Source organism: Python bivittatus, unplaced genomic scaffold, assembly GCF_059951505.1.
Source record: "Python bivittatus isolate LINGU-HERP-01145 unplaced genomic scaffold, Pbiv_v1 ctg000020_np1212, whole genome shotgun sequence".
NCBI classification, from domain to species: Eukaryota; Metazoa; Chordata; class Lepidosauria; order Squamata; family Pythonidae; genus Python; species Python bivittatus.
In genome coordinates this window covers 88,295,933-88,313,200 of record NW_028277030.1, presented here as the reverse complement: position 1 = coordinate 88,313,200, position 17,268 = coordinate 88,295,933, and the positions used below count along the sequence as shown (strand labels likewise).

Sequence of the window (17,268 nt, the reverse complement as noted above, 5' to 3'; positions counted from 1 at the left end):
GGTTACCACCAGGCACACAATCAAGCAGCAAACACATGCCAATCGAAGAACTACCAGAGGACCAAAACAAAACCCCCACCCCCAACAGCACTGGCAGGGCAGGCCACACCACATAAACAGAGAGCAAACCCCATCCCATTCTAGCACTGAAGATGTTACCTAGCCGGGTAATGAAATGTTTGCAAGAAAAGAACCAAGCTCAGAGAACCCCAAGGACTCCACAGAGCTGAGATCTGTCAAGAGAGAAACACCATCAGTGTTCATAAAGCTAATGAGGAGTGAGAGGGTAACAGGCAAGTCACAGGGTTTCTAACTAGTTAATAATGTTTGAGGGACAGAGAGGGAGAGATGCCTTTTGTTCCCAAGAAACTGATAAACATAATGCTTCACACATAAATATTTCTGAGGGCAGAGTTCTGGACGCCAGACAGTTGTCATACAGTATTTTCCTTCCTCGATACTCATCCATCACTTCAAACGCTGCTGCTACTGACTTTTGAAGAGACTTCAGCATTGAGAGGCAATGTAAACAGCAGGGCAACCTTTGAACTGCAGAACTGACCAATGTTCTCACCAGAAGGAAGGGTGTTTTTTTTGAAAAAAAAAAAAAGCAACATAGAGTACATCACTTTTTTGCATTCTGTATTTCTAGCAGAAATAGGTTTCCTCAGCACAGCAGCTGTGTAAATTGGTAGGAAAGTGAGAAGACAAATTCTGGAACATTTTTTCAGCCAGTCCTAAACAAGACAGGTTTCTATTATATTTCAGAAAGAGGGAACCTATAGTCAGATAATTACAACTTCCAGCATCTTTTCCATTGATCATGCTTTTTGGGGCTGAATCCCCACCCTCCAGAATCCATTCCCTCACTGGGGGCCTCAGGGTCTTCACTCCCCCTAGACAGATTACCTAAAATTTGAATTATTCTTGCTCTCCAAGGGAGCTCCCACTCTTTAAGCTTTTCCACTGCACCTGAGACTGAAAGGTAGGTAGAAATGCATGCCCTGTTTGCCCTTGCCTGCTTTCTAGGGCTGAGAGAGAGTGACCGGCCCAAGGTCACCCAGCTGGCTTTGTCCCTAAGGCAGGTCCAGAACTCAGCATCTCCTGGTTTCTAGCCTGATGCCTTACACCAAACTGGCTCTCCCATAAGAGAATAAACACTGAGAATAAGTTCTTTACTAGGAAGAAAGAAAGAAAGAAAGAAAGAAAGAAAGAAAGAAAGAAAGAAAGAAAGAAAGAAAGAAAGAAAGAAAGAAAGAAAGAAAGAAAGAAAGAAAGAAAGAAAGAGAAAAGCTGTGGAATGGAAGGCAAAAAAAAAAATTATCTATGCATACCTCTTCCTTCCTCCTCCCTCTAGAGAATGCTGAAGCCGCAACAGTAACCAAAGCATTCTTTTGTGAATATACAGCGATCGCCCCATACTCTAATAATTCCTATTAACAACCTGGTGCCTTCCAATGTGTTGAGATTACACTGAATCTCCAACTGATAGTCTGAAAATATCTGGAGCTTGAGAAAGACTGCCAAGTTGGAAAAGATTGTCACTAGCAAAATGGCTTTAATTGTAACCAGTTCCATGATGTCTGTGAGCATCTGGAATTGCATTTGTACTCTTGCCTTATTATCTTTGCCTCTATCTCCATTCCAATTCTCCCATCCTCATCAACTCCTATTGTAAAATACTGAATTGTAAGCTTGTTGGGGCAGGGATCTTTCTATTACAGTTCTTTATGCTTAGAATGATATGTTCATGAACAACAAGATATAAAATGATAGGGAGCACATTTGTCAAAGTCTATTAGCAAAGAAAACTGAAATGTTAATTGTCTTACCCTAAAATCATTAAGAACAAGATGCTACAGACAAAAATGGGAGAACAGCTATTTCCATCATGCCATTTTGGTGAATTTTCCAAATATATCTGGCTGTTTGCTGTTGAAAGCAGGAAGGTGGTCACCATAGATATTTAATCCAATCTTGCAAAACAATTCTCATGATCAACCCAGCTTGCCCAGAATTCAGATTTTCATCTTTGCTCCCATAATGAGACCTTTTACTAATTTCACTCCTCATGACATTTTTACCCATGGCATCTCTTCTCTTTTTGGTGAAAGAAAGAGGGAATCCAGAGTTAGTGCAAGATATGAACAGCTTGGGGAGAAACTTAGCTATCCCCCCTGGAGCTGCTGAAAAGGTTGAACTGAAGTATTTGTTCTGCTGCTTGCCACATCCATGATGTTGTGCTAATATTGATATACAGGCAACCTGGACTTGGATGCACATAAAAAAAAAGGGTGAAGTTTTGATTACATGGCCATGGACACCATCTTGACTGCCCCCTCCCCCCAGTGAATGTTTAGGAAACTTCCTGCCATATGTGGAAAATGGGCTACTCTCTACAGTATACACATCCTTGCCTTTTTTAACCAAAGTGAAAGCCTTCGGGGTCACCAGGCTGAATCCTCTCTGTCGTCAAATTGTCTCTGTTTTGCACAGCAGCAGTTGGAAAACAGAAATGCCCATAAGGCAGAGCTGAGCTGGAATTCTTCCTTTGAATTCTCCTGGGTTCTCTCTTGCCCTCTTTGAACCTCTGCAGGCAACGTGGCTGTTTCAGGCTCCTTCCCTGGAGAAACAGCTCTGCTGCCTCATAGCAGGCTCACTCCTCAGTCCTCTCTTCTTGGCTGAGCAGCCTGCCTTCCTCGTTCTTCTAGAGTGTTTATTTCCGTAGCTGAGTGATGCTGTGGCCCACTGACAGTAAGAGACTGTAATGGGTATCCAGAGAGTTGTTGAACTAGATGGCGTTCTCAGATGCAGTCACAATAAGTACTTGTGGATGACTACAAATAGGCTTATTATACATTTACACTTTGCTTTGAACCCTAGAATAATGACACCCGATTTGACTCCATCTATTATACCGATGACCCCAGGAGAGGCACAGTGATTTTCTTCTCCAGGCACCTCACAGCAGTGTTCTTCTTCTGTTGAGGAAAGCTGTCCTGCCAGAGGTATTCACTCAAATGCCAGGAGGCTTAGAGAAAGTCTTAACTGGGGATGGCGGGGGGGGGGGGGGGGGAGCTTTCGTTGGGCAATTGTGACAAAGTCCCCATACCTATATGTTAATGGCCATTTTGCCCATCTGCATGCCAGATGGGACAAGACTGGGGGTTGGGGCAGAGGGGCGTAAATGAAAGAAGAAGCAGAGTCTTGAGAATTTTACCTGAAACATTTCAGCTCTATTATTTCTTCAGGCTGTTCTCCATTTTAACTTTCCAACCTTTGTTGATGCAGTTAAGCGTGCTCAGAGTCTTGGAAAGGGGGTGGGAGGGCAGCACGTAAGAAACGCATGCAAGAAAAGCAAAACAGCCCTGTGTTGTTTTAAAACATTTGTGTACCATTAGTTAGGCATGTACATGGATCTTGTATCTAATCTTGCTAAGATAAATGGCTGTCAGCATCATCGTGCCGTCTAACAAATTGCTTTCGCCTCGTTCCCAAGAAGCATAGCTAAAAATAGCCCATGACAATGATAAATGTGGCCGAGTGGAAATTTTGTTACCAGCATGGCTCTCCTTCTGCTAGGAATTCTAGCAGGAATTTAAAAGAGAATGCAGCAAAATTCAAGCCGGCTCTAAATAGCATCAGGGAAAAAAACCCAGTCAGAATGTACTGCCTTTCCTTTTGAAGGAGTGTGTTTGTAGGCATGAGGGTGACTTTCTCAGGTGTCTGTGATGTGATGGTTTCACATTTTTGCCACAAGAACCCAGAGGTGCCTTTGAGGACCACAATATTCTCCACAATATTTCAGACCTTGGAGATTATTTCTCAGCACCATCTATATTCCTAGCTAATTTATGGATTCAATGTCCCGACAGTGCTGGCCTGTCATTGCAAAGGAAGTCTTTAAAACTGACTCCCAAGTTATCAAATTTAAGAGTGAAGCTTGAGGAAACAGCTCTATTATGCAACCTTCCCCCAACCTGGTGTTCACTGGATATGTTGGAGTATTAATTTTCAGGCAGTACGTAGTTATGATTGCTGGGAAATTTGGGGGCCCAATACACAAAAGCAATTCTAGAACCGTTAGATTGGAGAGAGAAACAATGACGAAGAAAAAAACCCCAATGATTTTGCCAGAAATTAAAATTAAAGGTAAGTAAAGTAATGAATGTTGTTGTTGTTTTACCTTATTAAGGGAGCTGCACACATCTGTGGCCATGACAAGAAGCAAATCTGTTTAGAGCTTTTTTCAGATCAAGAGATTTTAACAATTTGCTTTTCTATACTCATGATAGTCATTTCTCATGCAGTTCCTTGGGTATTAGCAAAGCTCTTGCCAAGTGATTTTTCAGAAGTGCAGTTCATCTCTCTGGAGAACATGTATTGTACTGAAATATCTGTTTTTCTTTGAGGCATTTTGTTTTATTAAAAAGCCGTGTAATTGCCAACAACTGCTTGCCACTGAAAATGGGCCAGATTCTGACTGTGGAGTATAAATCTTACCCAGATACTTTTTGATATGGCAGGAAAGCTTTCAGGGATATGACTTTCTCCAGCCCATTAATTAATTGTTTTCTGTGCATGTACAGAAGATCTGGAAAGATCCTCAAGGCAGCTGTGCAGAACCTTTGGAAGGACACAGCTGCCTCGATGCTCCCAAGCAAAGTGTCCCTCCAGATGATTTGCACAGTGTAACAGGGCATCAGAGTGAGAAGAAGCACCCGCACAAGCTTCTGTACGAAGCCATGGAGATGCTCTTGGAGAAGCCATCCAGGAGCCATTAAGACAGCAACAAGTGCACAAGTGTGAATTAAGCCCAAGGGAGCAAGAAAATATGGGAATCAGGTGTTGACTTGAGAAGCCTTTAAGGACCTAGCTAACAAGAAAGTAACTGACAACAGAAAGGTGAAAGAGGACAGCATAGACCACACTTGGGTATCTAAAAAAGTTAAATAAAAAACTTCTATTGTTAAATCATGCACACAGGTTTTGTAACAATATTTGGGGAGGGGGTTTCTCTCAGGAACTCATCTTTGTGGTACTTGAGCTTATGCCATCCTAGAAGCTAAAACACTCAGCTTCAATATACATTGCATAATTAATTAACATGTTAGTTTACGGTTCAGTGTATCATGCAAAAACAGATTATTGGTTTAATTTAGTACAGGAAGGCTAATTTAATCACAAGTAAGAATGTCTTGCAAGCAAAGCACAGAGTCCAATGATAGGACTCGTTCTGCCTCTCTGGGAGTAACATCCTTTAGAACAGGGTTCCTCAACCTTGGCAACTTTAAGATGGGTGGACTTCAACTCCCAGAATTCCCCAGCCAGCTGGCTGGGGAATTCTGGGAGTTGAAGTCCACCTGTCTTAAAACTATCAAGGTTGAGGAACCCTGCTTTAGAAACAGAGAGACTAATTTCTGAGATTATTTATAGTATGGCCACCAAATCTGGGCTGTAAATCTCTGGACAGCTACTAGAAAAGCATTGGAGTTTTCCTTACTGTACTCCTTATTACCATCTTGTGGTTGTCCTGAACTTTGCAGCCCAGATCTGATAGCCCTATTCATATAGAAATGTCCTTTTTTGCTGCAGCTAATATTCAGTTATCCTTTTAGGAGGATCTTTTACTGGGCCTAATTTCCTGAATGTATAGAATGTTATCCTACAGCAGAGTTACCAGGTTAGATGCTATAATTATATAGATAAGGTTCATATTGTAAGCTAGTACAAACTAGCCATAAGAACTGCTCAGTTGGAATAGAATAATCCCAGAAAGAATGAAGAAAGTTCATTAACCAAAGCTTTGGATGGAAATGTAAGAATGGGCATATTTGCATATCTTTGCATTACAATGACTTGCTGTTGCTGGGAATGTAGCATGCCAGTTATTTAATCTCATTGTTTGACTTTTATGCCCATTAGTAAGGACATGGCTAATTAGCAAACCAAATGATCCCAGAGATCAATCAGCAGGTTTTGTTTCACAGACAACAGACAATTGTGTCTTTAAGGCCTGCACTTTTGGATCTCCCAGCCTAACTAAATAAAAAACTCAAGAGTATCACACTCTTGCTGAAAGTTTATTTACTCTTCCTGATTTATTGTACCTACAAACATTACTTTTGCATTATTTGTACTCCAAGGAGTGAATACTTTGATTAACAGCTACATCGTAAAACACAGACATTCAAATAAGGAAGCCACTATTAAAATTCTCGGGTCAGGGTCCAGAGCAGGTCGACAGCCCTGGTTTACTTAGCTCCCCTGGCATCAGTAGAACTTCTATCTGATTCTGTAAGTCAGTTGGTAAAGCACACTTAATAAAACATTTGCAGCCAAATGAAATGCAGTTGTTTGTTCAGTATTTAACTGAAACGTAAAGTAGTAGCACAAAGTATAGATCTATAAAAATAAAAGTGCTGTAGCGCATGGTCTTCATTTCCTCATCTGCAGACTTTCTTTAGGCTAATCTATCACAAACAACGGTAAAATGTGAAATCTTTGTTATTATCATATTTAGTTGCCTAAGCAAGAATGTCCATCATTTACTTTGGTGGTCCAGTCTATGATACAGTACTGTCTTTCCTACCAGGAAGGAAAGAAGGTGGATGCAAAACTATATTTCTCTATAGTCTTCCTCATTTAGATTATTCTAGTGTGTGGTACTCTAACTCTTCTGTACTTGGACCTGTTCCTGCTCATTTTGTTGAGATGGTCCTGGATGTCTTCCCTTCAATCCACCAAGATTTTTAATTACCTATACATATTGGTTATATGTACATGCTCAGGACTTTCCCACAAATGTTGAACGCTGTCCTGTGGACCTTAATTCCTATAGAATATGGGAGTAAATCAATAAAACCATTCAAATGAATATTTCACTGGAAGAATACTGAAATTTCAACTTTCTCCCTGGAGATTACAGATACTACATAATTTGTATGATTGTTTGGGGTGAGTGGAGGTGGCACTGAGGGAAAATCTGGTGGGTAAATGTTATATTTGAAACTAAAACATAGTTTCTTGTACTTGTTGGTTTGCAAATTTTCTTGTGACACTATGAACTCACAAAGGTTATACCAGCACCACTGAACCATTCTATCTAATCTCATAACTACTCCCCTGCATGTTTATGACTGCTGAGAAGGACTTGCTGTTTGCAGAACCTTCACTACTATTTCCATGAATTATAATCTAGAACACATTATCTAGCATGATAAAGTTGGTTCTAGGACATTAAGGATTAAGATCCAACAATTGTTTAGACGTACCGAGCCAGATTTTTGTTTGTTTGTTTGTGTCTTTCATGGATGGGGCCAGCATGCTCCCTGAAAATGAGACATTGGGCTGAAAGTTCCTTTTCTCTTTGCTCTCGGCAATCCAGCAGCAACAGTAGCTTCACTGAGGCCAGAATGTCCCACAGGATCAGCACTGCACAGTGAAAGCAATCTAATTCTATATTGTATAAAAATAAACCTATGGTTAAGCCACTAATCTGCTTTCCATTAACAGACATGATTTTATATGCCTCTGTTGTGTCCTTCCTTACTCTCTTTTCTTTTAAGCTAAAGAACCCCAAATGCTGCAACATTGCCTCATATTTGTCAGCCCCACTAAGGTAGAATAGACCAGGAAATCAACTTCACAGGATTGATTATAATATCTTGCAAGTCTGATTGTGCTATACCGCCTCCTCTTTCTTAGGTTCAGTGAATTAGGGAGATGTCTGCCTAAGCCACTACCAAAGGTTATGTTTCTGGACTTTAAAAAATGCTTCAACCCCTTTTGCCTAGGTAACAGTTCCTGCATATCTCCATCATGGTTATCTTCCTTACTTTCGACAATATTGATGTGGCTCTGGCCCTTTGAACATTTTGGTGACCTTTTCTGAAGCTCCTTCAACTTTACAATCTCCTTTTAAGGTATGGTGAATAGAGCTGGTCTCAGTAGTTCACTGATGGTCATAGCATATATACACACAAGACATAGTGGCACTGGCCTATTCATCTTGATCTTTGGCATAAAAATTGCTCTCTTTCCCAATAGCAACACACAGGCTAGGTTCATGTATCATGCTAAGTCAAGGTGTGATTTGTTGACTAGACCACAATTGACTGAGCCCATACTAAACTATAAGCCATTATTATTGTTGTGATTGTGATTGTGATTATTTAGCTATGACTCTGGGTGGCTTACAAACTTTAAAAGGTAATATAAGAATAGAACAGTAAATCACTAAGAAGACAAGCCATGTGCCTCCAGAAAGACAATTCCTCAGAGAAATAAAATCCTACAGAGTCTTGATACCCATCATAACTGAAGGCTTGAGGAAACAGCCAGATTTTCAAAGTTTTCTTGATCATCATCAGGGTGGTGAATCACTGATGAAATGCTTTTCCATAGGTTAGGGACTGTGATATAAAAGGCGTGCTTCCTGGGTCCCAAGAGATGACATTGTTTAATCAAAAGTCCCAGATGCACACACACTGCCAATCACAGAGGACAGGTAGAAACTATCAGAGCTAGGTGGTCCCTCAAGTGACAATGGTTTATGCCATAAAAGGCTTTATAGGTAATGACCAGCACTTTGAATTGTATTTGGAAACCAACCGGAAACCAATGCAGCTCAAAGAACAGTGGTATCATATGGGTATACTGAGGCATGCCCACGTGGCAGTTAGAACCTTCAGTGGCTCTGATCACACAAACACTAGGCCAAAACCAAGCAAACCAAATGATGACTTATCACAATGTATGAATCTTCTCAGTGGATTAATGTTTTCATTTATTATTAACCAAGAACTCTCTCTGAGTCAGTCATTGCCAATTCAGTTTTCACCAGCAAACTCAGAATTTTTTGCACATTTTAAAAATGTATTTGTCATTTTAATGTCCATAGGCCACTCCCCCAGTCTTGAGGAAATCTTTTGCAGATATTTGCAATTCATTTTTTAAAAAGTAATCTGAATAATTTGGTATTGCTTCTCTTTTCCTAAGCTTTGGATCATCGAAGCTCCTCCTGGGAAATTTGGAGCAGGGCTGTGGTCATGAAACAATTTTGCCAGATTTTCTTTGTTTCCAAACCCTGCCAGTAAGAAGTGAAGCTGTTGGAATGAGAAGCAAAAATCACCACCTGACTATGACAGATAATATCTGCCATTCCACATGCTAGTTTCTACCAGGAGAAAAGCTATATATCTTCCAGCCAGGTTTCCATGGCCAAGTGTGAGTCGAAATAATATGAGAAGCAGTTTCAGATTGTAATACCAGCAGAGGATATTTTTTGCAACTTTTCTTGCAACAACAATTCCACCTGCCAAGTAACATCTCAAAGGGGATGAGGCATATTTCTTCTCTTTAGTTGCCAAATCCATTGTTTGTAAAAGGACTTGGAAAAGTTATCCCTTCCACTCCATGACTGGTTTGTTCTCTCCCAATTTCATGTCCCATGTTAACCAGGTGTTTGACTTTGGTTTGGGAATTTGAGGAGATTTTCTCCTAGTGTGTGGGAAGCTTCTTCCCAATCCTGAGGGTTGTTGTGGTCCCATGTACCTCACCCATTTATTACGTCATTGCAGTATTGTGCTGGTGCTGGTATGAATGATGTCTCGTTCAACTTGATAACCTTTGATTCTAAGAGAAAGAGAATGGCTGAGGCCTATCTGCTACTTGTGCATTAAAATCTGTAACCTGTAGATGACAAAAGGCAGACATCTGTGATGCTCCCTACAAAAATTGGAAGATGGTGGGAGCTTCTTAGAAATCTGATGGAGAAACTGTGAATATTGGAGTTGGTTAACCTATGAGACTCTACTATATTCACCCCATATATCTATAAATAAATGCCACTATTCTAAAACAGTCATAAATCTTTAGTGAAACCCCTCTGAAAGAAACCAAACTCATGTAAAGGCTGGATCTCAGAGAAGTGGGATGAATTGTGTAACCACATTACGTGGAGTCATTCTCTCCTTCAGAATTTCTGTCCACCCCTTTTCAAAATACATGATGAAAATACAAGATGCAGCAATACCATCTGATATCTCTTAAAGTAGGCAGGGCTGGCCTATATTCCTTCCAATGGATTTCTGCAGTCTAAACACATTGTCTAATTGCTGAATTTATTCTAATTTTTTATGCCCAGGAACTGAAGGTTGAAGGGACACGTGCTACTGTCAGTTCCTTCCCTGTTATCATTTAGCTTCCAGGGATGCTCCCTATAATCGTTCCATCATAAGGTTGCATTTTCTTTAACGCCAAACAATGAATAATGGATGCAAAATGAAGCAGCACTTCAAGTTCATTGTATGCCTCTGGCTTAGATTTTCGGCGGGTGCCACAAAGCCATTCTTCTGCTTTGGGCCTATGCTTCAGGTTCTGCTAACGCTCACTCTCTAATCACTCATTTGTGTCTGAAGTTTTATTTAAATTGTTATTGTTGTTATTTGCTGAGATCTGGTTTAATTTCCTACAGAGAATATTTTCTTTTGCCTCTTGGGTGTTTTCCTCCTTCTCTTATTATCCTCTCAGATGCTATTAAAGCTGTTCTGCTGGTGCAGTAGAATTTCCTTCCTCCCCCTCCCCACAAAAATGGAAATAGGAAAGAATTGTCTCCTCTCCAAGGCTGACTTTTTTTTTAAAGCCCCTTCCCTGCTCATTCTGCTGATGTCCTGACAATCACACTTTTTTCATTTATAATTCCATAGTTGCCTGAGCATTTGTCTAATCCATAACCCTGTAAATGCTGGGGATGCAGACATGCCAGATAGAGACGCATATCCATTAAGTACCATTGAGTTCAACACAAATAAAGTTTAGGATTTTATTTCCTTAACAAGATGAGGGGGAAGTCGGTATCAGTTATCTCTTGTGGCCAGCCATTTCTGCTTATGTGACATGCATATTTTATTGGCTCCCATTACATGGCTCAAAAGAAAGCCATTATTCCTTGGCAAGATTGGGAACAGATAAAACATTTATATTAGTAGCTGTATTTTTATCTCTTATCATGTCTGTTCTTCAGTAACATGTATGCAGTGAGTCAGTAAAGAACCTATCATTAGACTTTAGCCCAGGCCATAATTTCCCAGGAGCAGACAAATGGGACGGGTGTTACAGAAGTATAATTGAGCCCAACTTTTTCCTTCTCAGCATCTCACCCCTCTTCCCCCACTCCTTCCAACACATTTTCCTTAATGGTCACTGATTTACTAATGGTAGATGACTTCAATTACATAGCAATTGGGATGTTACTCTTTTGCAGTTTTCATTCCATAGTATGTGGTAGCACAAAACAATCACAGTGAGTCTCTATTTTTTTGAAAACGTCAGCAAGGGTGGGACATCTGTAATCCTACCAGACTCATCAAGCTGCAACTTCCAGCATTGACCATGTTGGCTGGTGCTCCCAGAAACCATCTGGAGTTGCCTTCAAACACATTTGCTGGATGCCAATTTAGGAAAGGCGAAGTAAGTGTAGAGTCCGCAAAGCAACTATACAATGGGCTAGATGCTTGAACATGGGCATCCAGAAGGCTCTGGGTTCTTCACCTCTGGCTTCCAGTAACTGTACATCTCTATTTTATATTTGTGATTTCAGTGTTATATTAACAGACTTTATCACAGATCTGGTAGCTCCAAGTCCTTTTCATGAGCAAAAGTGCTGAAGACCTTTCAACAATGACCTACTTCAAAAATGATTTGCATAAGCATACTGCTTGAGAGGCCAGGACTGATACTAAACTAAGATCCACTAAAGCATCTCTGTCAGATGATCCTCCAGTCTCTGTTTGAAGACCTCTAGGGAAGGAAACTTACACATCACGTGTCAGTCTGTCCCACTGGCTGACAGCTCATACAGTCAGGAAGTTCTTCCAGTTCTCTTGTAATTTTAACCCATTGGTTCTGGCCCTGCTCTCTGTGGTTACAAAGAATAATCCCAATCCCTCTTCTGCAAGACAACCCTTCAGGTATTTGAAGATTGCTATCCTAGCTCCTTTCAGTTCCCTTTTCCACAGGCTTAGCAGTGGTGCCACCATTTCTGGAATTGGTGGTGCCAGCAGTCACAGGCTTTGGATGTCCTCTGACCAAGCCATTGTTTTTTGGGTGTTTTGCATTTTGCGTTTCTTTTTTTAAATGTCTTGTTACATTTTATTTCCATATTTGATATGGTTTTCATAAACATTCTAAATCTTTTAAAGGAATATACAACCAGAATACTTTCTAGAAAATATTTATCCAGGAATATTTCTGTGAGATAGTCACTCTGCCCGCTCTGTATGAAAATAAAGATTCTCTTGTTTTTTCTCAAGGGAATTCCTTGTTACAGAAGAAGGAAAATGTCCTCTGCAAAGCCACTCTTCATTGGCTTTTGGTATTATAATGATAATCAGAAGTTACTGTTGGCAATCAGTACTGAATCTGTAGAAATTAATGATTGCACTGATGGCTGGAATGGGTCAACCTGATGCCTACCAGATATGTTGATAACACCCATCAGTATAGAAGTTGGTTGGCTGGTTGGGGATGAAGGTTTTGCAGTGTCACACACCAGGAATAACTCTAGGCTAGAGATATGAAGCACATAGTTGTTAGCTGCAACAGGCTACACTCTAGTTGGGCTAGTTATCTGATGCCCTAAGTGACCAGCTTTGATTGCAAGCTCCATACACAAACTTGAGGTGGCACTGCATGTCTTGTGCATTAAATCCAGCTGGTCCCTGAGAAATTACATGTATATTCCAAGAGCTACCCTGGTGGATGGTAAACTAATCCAAACAATATATCACTCTTCCAGACTTTAGAGTATCTGTAAATGTTTCTCAAAGTCCGCAAGTATCTTGAAAATTAATTGAAGCACAGATATGGGCTACAGTAATATCTATTTTCTTCTGGCTGCTCTTTAAAGCATCACTAGGTTGTATAAAGTTGCTTCAAAGCTCAGCCATGCTTAAAGTGGGACAGATCAAGTCATCGACTTAATTCAGTCATGGCTTATTTAAGTTCACTAATTTCCATAGGACTAAATCTATATCCAACCCATCAGGTGGACTGTTTTTACTAATAGGATATATTATATTTCACATAAAGATATATATGATGCATCCAAGCTCTACAATTGCCCATCACTAATGGACCATTTTCTTCTTCTCCTTCTCACCATGACAGCAGCTGATTTTGCTCAGCATGTTCATTAGGACAACCTAGTTAGAGAATGCAAAAATATGTCATCTGAAGTGTTTCTAATACTGGAGAAAATACTGCCAAGCTGTTCTAAGTGATTTTCCAGTTAAGCTATTCATTCTCATCCCGTGTCTCACGAACACACACAAACTTACCCAACTGCCACATTACCCTTCAGCCTCTCAATCTGTGTGACTGTTTTCTTTGTTCTTGGGAAGCATTTAAGAAAATAAATGTCGACATTGAGCTCCTGCTGCAATTAAAGTGCTGGAACTTTGCCACCGTGAGCTGTGTTTCTTTATGAAGCTTTGCCCATTGATTCTTAAATTATAGACTAATGAACCCATCAATTCATCACAGCATTTCTATTACGCAACTGCTGTTGTGGGATACAGAGCTGCCATGCCTGGAGGCTTCTGGAGAATGCATTGCCATTGGTCCCACTAGCAAAGCAATCAAAATTTCAAAATTCTGCTGCATCATGACTCTTGTGCAGATCATGTACTTTTGCTTCTTTCTTTGATTTTTCAATCCTCATGATCTAAACGATAATTAGATTAAGAGTGGCATTATTATTATTGTCATCATCATCTTCGTCATCATCATTATCAAAGATTGGGGAATTGGGGGAGGGACATAGTCATCCATAACACCTGTGGTCTGTAGGCTAGGTTAGGGCTACCATCTGCATGTCAACCCCAACTCCAGATTTGTTTCCTTGAAGTGTCCATCTCTTGCTGCCTTATGTTAGGGCCAGTCCTAAACATAAAACATCCAACTCTGTGCCATCTCTTCAGTAACTTGTATCTGCATATCTGAGGCAGCTTGACTAGCTCAAAATATTAATGAACAGATTGATCAGTTTTAGAGAAAATCAGATCTCTGGTCTAGTTGGCAGAATGTAATCTCTTGGGACTGGAGCAGTTATTCAGATATCAGACCATTCTTTTTTTTTTTTTTTGCTTGTAGGGGTTCTTTTAACAGGCTAGTTGCTGACCGTAGAAATTGCGTGCTTTACTACCAGCTACAGTAGAAGCAACAGGCGTTACATTTCCTATCTCAACCATTTCTCCAGGTTAGAGCTGATCCTATGAATGTTTTCTCCAACCTTCAGATATGTTGGGGTGCCATAAAAGAATACAGACTTGGCCCTGGCCACCAGGAAGGAAGGAAGGAACAAACTGTTAAGGGGAGAGTTTTAGAAAAGATGAGTCAGTCCTGGGAAAGAGGAAACCATGAGAAAGAAACCCAAGTAAGCCTGTCTTGACATGGTTTTGTATAAGATGGGGCAGAGGAAAACTTTGACAGGCTTTCAAGAACCTGTTATTCTAACCCACAACATTTCAGTGCATTCCTGGAATCCCTGCCATACCCGTCTCCTAACCTTGCCTACCTCAAAGGGCTGACAGGTGCTGAACACATTCCTCATGTCCACAACTTTGCCACCAAGGAATTTGGTCTCCATTCCACTCCCACCCACCCCCTGCCATTTCCCTGCCCCCAGATAAGCTCTAATACCTTATGAGAGTCTGGTAGGAGAGCTACATTTGGCAGAAGGTCCTCAACTCTGCTTTGTTTTCCTTTAAATTATACTTCCACATGACTTAACACATGTTCCTGCTATCGCATGTGGATTTTAGCCATAAACAATGAGAGTTTTAATGAAATCTACGTTTGACAAAGGGAGCTCAAGTGAATAAATAGCAGTATGGATATCCCTAAGGCTAACAATAATTTTAAATGATAAAACTTACTCATTCGTTTTCTAAAACAAGATACACCTGGAAGGCTATAGCTTAATTATTTATGTGAATATACTCATTTTAACAAAAGTTTTGATTATGGCACTTGGGATTGCCTTACCAAAGTGCTTAGGAAAACACTGGTCTCTAATTATCTGTAAAGCAATTACTTAATATGCCTTACAGCTATAGAATGGATGTTTCTATTTTCAGTAGCAAAAATAAGTCTTTGGGCAAACATCAGTCAAGAGGTGACTTTGACTCTGTTGTAACCTGTATCATTCTGTGTCGTGAATAAAATGACACCTTAGCTTAATAGCAGGTTTCCTGCAATGGGCTTGGCTGATGGAGGAGTGTTGCCTGGTGCAGTGTCTGGTTGCTTAGACAAGTGTGGTTCCCTTGGAGTAAGTCGATGAATACACCCAGTGAAATCACCCATTTGGTGCAATAAAACCTTGCAATAAGACATAGCTGCAGAAATATCCCACAGTGAATAATTGTGAGAAAAAAAGTGAAAGAACTTCCCATTTACTATTGGGTCCAGGAGTTGGGTTTTTGTTTCCCTTCCAGATTTTCTCAGGCATTGGTAAAATCCTACCCCAACATCTCAAGGGTTTCACTAGCAATGCCTAACTAGAACTGTATGTATCCCCCTCCAAGTAGGAGACATCAACAAATTTTAGAAGGTGTTCAAAAGTTAGGGGAAAAACAAGAGCAATCTGAGGTTTTAGAATATTAAGCATCCCCTTGTTCCACACTTGCAACAGCTTCTGGAATAGAATGTGCCACCCTAAGGATAAAATCCTAGATCTTTTAAAAATGGTAAACAGAAATCAAACGGAAATGCCCACTTCTCTCTTGGAGCATCAACCTTCCAAATAACATTCTGCATCCAGTTCCAGTGAAATGAAGTATGTATAATATTTCCTGAAAAATAGTCATACTGCTGTGAGGGAGCAATCTAAAAATTAGAACACTATGTAAAGGGGCACCTACAGTACATACAGGGCTGGCTCTAGGCTAAGGCTGAGTAGGCACCAGCCTAGGGGCACCAAATTTTAGGGGGTGCCAAAATTGAAAAGATTTCCAAAAAAACACAATAAAAATATCAAAAGCAGTAACAGCCCACTCCATGAGTCTGTGCATCCACTTGAGAGTTTAATATAATTTTGCAGAATTGTTGCCATATGACCATAATCGGTGCTGAGGTAATTAAAATTACTTATTATGTAAATTGGGTGAAAATGTCCAAAAAAGGGGGGTGGGAATGGTCTGAGGCTGAAAATCATAAGTGTAAAGCTCAAAAACTCAAAGAAAAAAGAAACAAGGGTGCTTTTTTTTCAAATTCCTAAAAAAATTGGAAGATGAGCCGAACTATGGGGGCACTAGAATATGACTTTGCCTAGGGCACCAACATGTCTAGAGCCGGCATACGTGCTTTGGGATTCTTACCAAGTCATGAAACCTGCATTTTAAAAATTGGGCTCATCCACCTATTCCCAAGTGCTGCATGAAAATAGCCTGCTACCTTTTTGTGACGTTGCCTTTGTCTATGGTGGCAAAAGAGGGTGTCTTGCAAAGACCTCATTCCAGTAGCAACTCAGATAAGTCCATTTCAATCAAAACAACTGACGGAATGTTTTTCAAGGGCAGACTAAAAACGAAGGCACATTTTCATTATTTGAGATGCATCATGCTGTGAAAATTGACACAGAAAGGAGAGATTACCTGCTGAATGCTGGAAAAAAGATTTTCTTACTATTGCTACAACACAGCCATCCATATGGTAATTGAGTATCCAGGCATAAGCAGATAAAAGATTTGAGAATTAAAAGACCCTGCCAAATTTTATGTCCACTGAAAAGGCTTAAATTCTTGACTGAAAATGAAGCAGAGTTTAGAAAAGCCATGACTAAAAGTGAAGGATGTTTGAGGGTAGCCTTAGATTTAAGAAACCAACTTTTTTTTTTTATCACACATTTAACTTTATTGACAGAATCCTCAGCCCTAAAAAGAACATCAAATTATATATGTAGATGCGTCAAAATCTGATAGTGACTGAATTGAAGTTGCATCATCGCTGCCCTAGCTGAGGAAATTGCTCAGCCTTATCAGAATTGCTTTGTAGTTCACAAAAACAGGCAGTCTTTCAGCTTTCCAAAAGGGCAGTAGGACAGTTTAGCCTTTTGAATGTTTAGTAATGCTTTATTAGAAGTAGCACTGAATGTTCATATTAAAGTTATTTAAAGTTTTAAATTATTTTTTGTTCCTTTTCTCATTAGTCTGAGTGCTGCTTCAGGGGTGGGGATTAGAAATCCAACAGGCCTAAAATAATAAACTC

At 40.1% G+C, this 17,268-nt stretch overlaps 1 long non-coding RNA gene across 1 annotated transcript in view; it reads left to right on the top strand.

The window, feature by feature from the left end:
* The first annotated feature begins 3,585 nt into the window (after positions 1 to 3,585).
* LOC148217122 (uncharacterized) overlaps positions 3,586 to 17,268 on the top strand; it is a 37,460-nt gene continuing 23,777 nt past the window's right edge. Inside the window, exons 1-2 of the long non-coding RNA XR_015797994.1 lie at positions 3,586 to 4,152; positions 7,797 to 7,925. This is a non-coding gene — a long non-coding RNA (uncharacterized LOC148217122). The remainder of the gene's footprint in view (positions 4,153 to 7,796; positions 7,926 to 17,268) is intronic.